Below are 6,862 nucleotides of genomic sequence, written 5' to 3'. Positions count from 1 at the left end.
GCTAATGTCTAGAACTGAGATGAAGCTAATGTCTAGAACTGAGGTGAAGCTAATGTCTAGTACTGAGATGAAGCTAATGTCTAGAACTGAGGTGAAGCTAATGTCTAGAACTGAGGTGAAGCTAATGTCTAGTACTGAGATGAAGCTAATGTCTAGAACTGAGGTGAAGCTAATGCCTTGTACTGAGGTGAAGCTAATGTCTAGTACTGAGATGAAGCTAATGTCTAGAACTGAGGTGAAGCTAATGTCTAGTACTGAGATGAAGCTAATGTCTAGTACTGAGGTGAAGCTAATGTCTAGAACTGAGGTGAAGCTAATGTCTATTACTGAGATGAAGCTAATGTCTAGTACTGAGGTGAAGCTAATGCCTATTACTGAGATGAAGCTAATGTCTAGAACTGAGGTGAAGCTAATGTCGAGTACTGAGGTGAAGCTAATGCCTATTACTGAGGTGAAGCTAATGTCTAGTACTGAGATGAAGCTAATGTCTAGTACTGAGGTGAAGCTAATGCCTATTACTGAGATGAAGCTAATGTCTAGAACTGAGGTGAAGCTAATGTCTATTACTGAGATGAAGCTAATGTCTATTACTGAGATGAAGCTAATATCTAGTACTGAGGTGAAGCTAATGTCTAGTACTGAGATGAAGCTAATGTCTAGTACTGAGGTGAAGCTAATGTCTAGTACTGAGATGAAGCTAATGTCTAGAACTGAGATGAAGCTACTATTACTGAGATGAAGCTAATGTCTAGAACTGAGGTGAAGCTAATGTCTAGTACTGAGATGAAGCTAATGTCTAGTACTGAGGTGAAGCTAATGTCTAGTACTGAGATGAAGCTAATGTCTAGTACTGAGATGAAGCTAATGTCTAGTACTGAGATGAAGCTAATGTCTAGTACTTAGGTGAAGCTAATGTCTAGTACTGAGATGAAGCTAATGTCTAGAACTGAGATGAAGCTACTGTCTAGTACTGAGGTGAAGCTAATGTCTAGTACTGAGATGAAGCTAATGTCTAGAACTGAGGTGAAGCTAATGTCTAGTACTGAGGTGAAGCTAATGTCTAGTACTGAGGTGAAGCTAATGCCTATTACTGAGGTGAAGCTAATGTCTAGTACTGAGATGAAGCTAATGTCTAGTACTGAGGTGAAGCTAATGCCTATTACTGAGATGAAGCTAATGTCTAGAACTGAGGTGAAGCTAATGTCTATTACTGAGATGAAGCTAATGTCTATTACTGAGATGAAGCTAATATCTAGTACTGAGGTGAAGCTAATGTCTAGTACTGAGATGAAGCTAATGTCTAGTACTGAGGTGAAGCTAATGTCTAGTACTGAGATGAAGCTAATGTCTAGAACTGAGATGAAGCTACTATTACTGAGATGAAGCTAATGTCTAGAACTGAGGTGAAGCTAATGTCTAGTACTGAGATGAAGCTAATGTCTAGTACTGAGGTGAAGCTAATGTCTAGTACTGAGATGAAGCTAATGTCTAGTACTGAGATGAAGCTAATGTCTAGTACTGAGATGAAGCTAATGTCTAGTACTTAGGTGAAGCTAATGTCTAGTACTGAGATGAAGCTAATGTCTAGAACTGAGATGAAGCTACTGTCTAGTACTGAGGTGAAGCTAATGTCTAGTACTGAGGTGAAGCTAATGTCTAGTACTGAGATGAAGCTAATGTCTAGAACTGAGGTGAAGCTAATGTCTAGTACTGAGGTGAAGCTAATGTCTAGTACTGAGGTGAAGCTAATGTCTAGAACTGAGGTGAAGCTAATGTCTAGTACTGAGGTGAAGCTAATGTCTAGTACTGAGATGAAGCTAATGTCTAGAACTGAGGTGAAGCTAATGTCTAGTACTGAGATGAAGCTAATGTCTAGAACTGAGATGAAGCTAATGTCTATTACTGAGATGAAGCTAATGTCTAGAACTGAGGTGAAGCTAATGTCTAGAACTGAGGTGAAGCTAATGCCTATTACTGAGATGAAGCTAATGTCTAGTACTGAGGTGAAGCTAATGCCTAGTACTGAGGTGAAGCTAATGCCTATTACTGAGGTGAAGCTAATGTCTAGAACTGAGGTGAAGCTAATGTCTAGTACTGAGGTGAAGCTAATGTCTAGAACTGAGATGAAGCTAATGTCTAGAACTGAGGTGAAGCTAATGTCTAGTACTGAGATGAAGCTAATGTCTAGAACTGAGGTGAAGCTAATGTCTAGAACTGAGGTGAAGCTAATGTCTAGTACTGAGATGAAGCTAATGTCTAGAACTGAGGTGAAGCTAATGCCTTGTACTGAGGTGAAGCTAATGTCTAGTACTGAGATGAAGCTAATGTCTAGAACTGAGGTGAAGCTAATGTCTAGTACTGAGATGAAGCTAATGTCTAGTACTGAGGTGAAGCTAATGTCTAGAACTGAGGTGAAGCTAATGTCTATTACTGAGATGAAGCTAATGTCTATTACTGAGATGAAGCTAATGTCTAGTACTGAGGTGAAGCTAATGCCTATTACTGAGATGAAGCTAATGTCTAGAACTGAGGTGAAGCTAATGTCGAGTACTGAGGTGAAGCTAATGCCTATTACTGAGGTGAAGCTAATGTCTAGTACTGAGATGAAGCTAATGTCTAGTACTGAGGTGAAGCTAATGCCTATTACTGAGATGAAGCTAATGTCTAGAACTGAGGTGAAGCTAATGTCTATTACTGAGATGAAGCTAATGTCTATTACTGAGATGAAGCTAATATCTAGTACTGAGGTGAAGCTAATGTCTAGTACTGAGATGAAGCTAATGTCTAGAACTGAGATGAAGCTAAGGTCTAGAACTGAGATGAAGCTAATGTCTAGAACTGAGATGAAGCTAATGTCTAGTACTGAGATGAAGCTAATGTCTAGTACTGAGATGAAGCTAATGTCTAGTACTGAGATGAAGCTAATGTCTAGTACTGAGATGAAGCTAATGTCTAGTACTGAGATGAAGCTAATGTCTAGTACTGAGATGAAGCTAATGTCTAGTACTGAGGTGAAGCTAATGTCTAGTACTGAGATGAAGCTAATGTCTAGAACTGAGATGAAGCTAATGTCTAGTACTGAGGTGAAGCTAATGTCTAGTACTGAGATGAAGCTAATGTCTAGAACTGAGATGAAGCTAATGTCTAGAACTGAGATGAAGCTAATGTCTAGTACTGAGATGAAGCTAATGTCTAGAACTGAGATGAAGCTAATGTCTAGTACTGAGGTGAAGCTAATGTCTAGAACTGAGATGAAGCTAATGTCTAGAACTGAGGTGAAGCTAATGCCTAGTACTGAGGTGAAGCTAATGTCTATTACTGAGATGAAGCTAATATCTAGTACTGAGGTGAAGCTAATGTCTAGTACTGAGGTGAAGCTAATGTCTATTACTGAGATGAAGCTAATATCTAGTACTGAGGTGAAGCTAATGCCTCGTACTGAGGTGAAGCTAATGCCTAGTACTGAGGTGAAGGTAATGTCTAGTACTGAGATGAAGTTAATGTCTAGTACTGAGATGAAGTTAATGTCTAGTACTGAGATGAAGTTAATGTCTAGTACTGAGATGAAGTTAATGTCTAGTACTGAGATGAAGTTAATGTCTAGTACTGAGATGAAGCTAATGTCTTTAACTGAGATGAAGCATTCACATTCTCCGTTACTCGACATTTTGCTGGAACATAGGAAATAGGAGCAAGAGTAGGCCATTCAGTCCGTCAAGCCTGCTCCGTGGAATTGGGCATCTCACCACATGACCCATTGAGAGTTGCTCGTGCATGTTTAGATTTAAGAACAATCTGCCCACAAATGTGTTCAAACTGCGAGCTGATAAACAGTGCAGCGAGGGCAACAGGGCATCTGGGACCTTTGGTGAACAACACTACAAACAGGGTATCTCCTTAATCAATGAGATTTATGGATTGAAAAGTAATCAGAGGAAGGACTTGGCGAGGTGGGGAGGTGTGATGAATTAGAGTGGGTGAATTCAATGTTATATCAGGTACCTACAGGAGTATAACAGTGGAAGTGTGAGGTTATTCATTTTGGTAGAAAGAATAGAAAAACTAATTTTTTTTTAAAAATGGCATGAAACTTGTGTATCTCGTACAAGGAACTCAGAAAGTTTGCATGCATGTACAGCAAGCAATTGGGAAGGCAAATGGCATATTGGCATTTATTGCAAGGGGATTGGAGCACAGGAATATAGAATTCTTGCTACAATTCTATAGGGATTTGGTGAGACCACACACAGAGTACTGTGCACAGTTTTGACCTCCATATTTAAGGAAGTATCTACTTGCCTTGGAGGCAGTACAACAATTCGTCCCTGGAATGAGAGGATTTCCCTCTGATAAGAGGCTGAGTAAATTGGGCCTATATACTCTGTAGTTTAGAAGAATGAGAGGTGATCTCATTGAAACATACACAATTCAGAAGTGGCTTGACAGGGTCGCCACTGAGAGTTGTTTCCCCTGGCTGGGGAAATCTAGAAAACAAGCACAGTCTCAGGATAAGGAGACGAACATTTAGGAGTGGGATGAGAAGAAATTTCTTCATTCAGAGGGTTTTGAATCTTTGGAATTGTCTGCCCCAGAGGGTTGTGGATGTGCCATTGTTGAAAATATTTAAGGCTGGGATAGACAGATTTTTAGTCTTTCAGGGAATCGTGGAGCGGGTGGGAAAGTGGAGTTGAGACAGAAGATCAGCTGTGATCGTATTGAACGGCGGAGCAATCTCGAGGGGAGATATGGTCTACTCCTGCTGCTATTTCTCATGTTCTTGTTTTACCTAAAGAGAATGAAGAGAGGGAAAGAAAGATTGAGAGAGACAGAGAAAGGAAAAGCAGGGAAAAAATTAAAATTTAAAAATGTGCAATTTTTAAAATCTTCTAAAAACAATTCAGAACCTGAACAAAGGAATGAGATTCCACACTTCGAATTATTTACTTTCTGGTCAACATAGCTTTGATTTGAATTCATTAACAATTATCCATTGTTAAAAGGGTACTTTACATTGTCACTTACTAGACTTGCTTACTTGCATGGCGAGTTTAATCAGCAATTAATGTGAAAATCTTGCAAGCCCAAGGAAGCCACGGGAAGATTAAGCATGAGATTTCACTTGCATGAAGCTTACAGGGGAGTGTTGCAAATTGGCCAGCAAGTTGTGGTGATACATGGGGGTAGTGCTTCCTTGCTTCCCATTGCTGGTCGATTTTCGCATTAATAAGGGTGACCACAAGCTTTTTTTTCAATGAAATAAAGCAAACTCCAATTCCCTTAATTACACTCAACACTCATTCCTTACCAGCATTTATTGCCCATCCCTAATTGCCCTTCAGAAGGTGGCAGTGAGCTGCCTTCTTGATCCGCTGCAGTCTTTGGGTGCAGGTACATCCACAGTGCTGTTAAGAAGGGAGTTCCAGAATTTTGACCCAATGACAGTGAAGGAACGGTGATGTAGTTCCATGTCAGGATGGTGTATGGTTTGGAGGTAAACTTGCCCAGGTGGTGGTGTTCCCATGCATCTGCTGCCCTTGTCCTTCTAGTTGGTAGAGGTCACGGGTTTGGGAGGTGCTTTCGAAGGAGCCTTGGTGCGTTGCTGCAGTGCAATGTGTATATGGTAAACACTGCTGCTACTGTGCGTCGGTGGTGAAGGGATTGAACTTGAAATTGCTGGATGGTGTGCCAATCAAGCAGGCTGCTTTATCCTGGATGGTGTCGAGCTTCTTGAGTGCTGTTGGAGCTGCACCCATCCAGGCAAGTGGGGAGTATTCCATCACACTCCTGACTTGTGCTTTGTAGATGGTGGACAGGCTTTGGAGAGTCAGGAGGTGAGTTACTCGTCACAGAATTCCCAGTCTCTGACCTGCTCCTGTAGCCACAGTATTTATGGGGCTAGTCCAGTTCAGTTTCTGGTCAATGTTGACAGTGGGGGATTCAGCAATGGTAATGCCATCAAACATCAAGGGGAGATGGTTAGATTCTCTCTTGTTTGAGATGGTCATTGCCTGGCACTTGTGTGATGCGAATGTTACTCACCACTTATCAGTCCAAGACTGGATGTTGTCCAGGTCTTGCTGCATCTGGACATGAGCTGCTTCAACATCTGAGGAATCCCGAATGGTTTTTTTTATTCATTCATGGGATGTGGCACCACTGGCTAGGCCAGCATTTATTGTCCATCCTCAGTGCTTCCTCCTGTTGGTGTTCAACATGGAGGAGTAATGATTCATCAGCTCAGCATTGGCAGTGGGTGGTAATCAGTAGGAGGTTACCTTGCCCATGTTTGACCTGATGCCATGAGACTTCATGGGGTCCGGAGTCAATGTTGAGGACTTTCAGGGCAACCCCCTCCCAACTATATACCATGTGCCTCCTGCCACCTCTGGTGGGTCTATCCTGCCAGTGGGACAGGACATACCCAGGGATGGTGATGGCAGCATCTGGGACATTGTAAAGTATGATTCTGTGAGTATGACTATGTCAGGATGTTGCTTGACTAGTCTGTGGGAGAGCTCTCCCAACTTTGGCACAAACCCCCAGATGTTTGTCAGGAGGACTTTGCAGGGTTCACAGGGTTGGGTTCGGTGTTGAGACTTCCTGTGCCTCGGTCGATGCTGTGTGGTCTGTCCGGTTTCATTCCTTTTTTACACCTTGTAGCGTTTAATACAACTGAGTGGCTTGTTAGGCCATTTCAGGGGGCAGTTAAGAGTCAACCACATTGCTGTGGGTCTGGAGTCACATGTAAACCAGACTGGGTAAGGACAGCAGATTTCCTTCCCTAAAGGACATTCGTGAACCAGATAGGTTTTTACAACAATCGACAGTGGTTTCATGGTCACCATTAGACTAGCTTTTAATT

Source organism: Heterodontus francisci, chromosome 29 (genome assembly GCF_036365525.1).
Source record: "Heterodontus francisci isolate sHetFra1 chromosome 29, sHetFra1.hap1, whole genome shotgun sequence".
Taxonomy (NCBI): domain Eukaryota; kingdom Metazoa; phylum Chordata; class Chondrichthyes; order Heterodontiformes; family Heterodontidae; genus Heterodontus; species Heterodontus francisci.
This window is presented reverse-complemented; position numbering follows the sequence as displayed.